Source organism: Nematolebias whitei, chromosome 16 (assembly GCF_014905685.2).
Source record: "Nematolebias whitei isolate Nwh7 chromosome 16, NemWhi1, whole genome shotgun sequence".
Taxonomy (NCBI): Eukaryota; Metazoa; Chordata; class Actinopteri; order Cyprinodontiformes; family Rivulidae; genus Nematolebias; species Nematolebias whitei.
The window spans coordinates 42,651,903-42,653,281 of NC_056513.1; positions in this window are offsets into that span (position 1 = coordinate 42,651,903).

The following is a 1,379-nucleotide window of genomic DNA, read 5'->3' on the forward strand; positions in this document are numbered from 1 at the left end:
AGTTACAACAAATAAACACTGAAAAGTAATTTTTCCAATTCATCCATCATCTTTACCCACTTCTTCCTTTTCGGTTCACAGGGGCCACTGGTGCCCATGTCCAGCCATCACTGTGCGGGGGGACACCTGGACAGGTCTCCTGTCCATCACAGGGACACCCTGGACAGGTCTCCTGTCCATCACAGGGACACACTGGACAGGTCTCCAGTCCATCACAGGGACATGATGGACAGGTCTCCAGTCCATCACAGGGACACGATGGACAGGTCTCCAGTCCATCACAGGGACACGATGGACAGGTCTCCAGTCCATCACAGGGACACCTGGACAGGTCTCCAGTCCATCACAGGGACACGATGGACAGGTCTCCAGTCCATCACAGGGACACATAGATGAGACAAACAACCATTCACTCTCTCACTCACACCTAGAGACAATTTAGAGTCACCAATCAGACTAACATGTTTTTGGTCTGTGGGAGGAAACGAGTACACAGAGAAAACCCACGCATGCACGGAGAGAACATGTAAACTCCACCCAGAAGGCCCCTGGACTGGGGTTTGAACCAGGGATCTCTCCCACATTTGATAACAATGATACGTTGTCTCTCACATCAATTACACAAACTACTAAATATTCATTGCAGTCAATGTGTTGTTCTGTCTACGGGGGACAATTATCATTTCTGAACCTTCCTCAACCAGTTGGATAAAAGTCTGTTGTTCAACCCCAGAGTTTAAAAGAAACTCCCGAGTGCTGCACATGGATTTTATTATGCAACAAATGACTGAGTGAGTTCACACAGTCACTGAGCAGATGAAGAGGTCATGCCTGAACAAACAGGTCCACAACGAGGCATCAAGTTAGTATAAATATTAATATTTATTCAGCCAAAACAAATGACACTGCAGTCAAAGGATTGAGAGCATGAACTGAAAGTGGATTGTGATTTGATAAAAACTGCATTTATATCAAAGTAAGTTCCCAGCATTCCTTGCAGGATTACAGATTGCCAGCAACATTTTATGCCAGAGTTTTAAACATAAACCATATGAATATCAACTACGAGCACACCAAATATTTGCTCAGTATGTGTAAAAAAAAATCTGTTTTGTATTTGTAATTATTTTTTCTATTTAACATGTTTTTGTCTTTCAGGTTCACCTGGACCTAGATCTGGACCTAGATCTGGACCTACATCTGGACCTACATTTGCACCTACATCTGGACCTAGATCTGGACCTACATCTGCACCTAGATCTCGACCTACATCTGGACCTACATCTGCACCTACATCTGGACCTAGATCTGGACCTACATCTGGACCTACAGCTGGACCTACATCTGGACCTTGATCTGGACCTACATCTGGACCTACA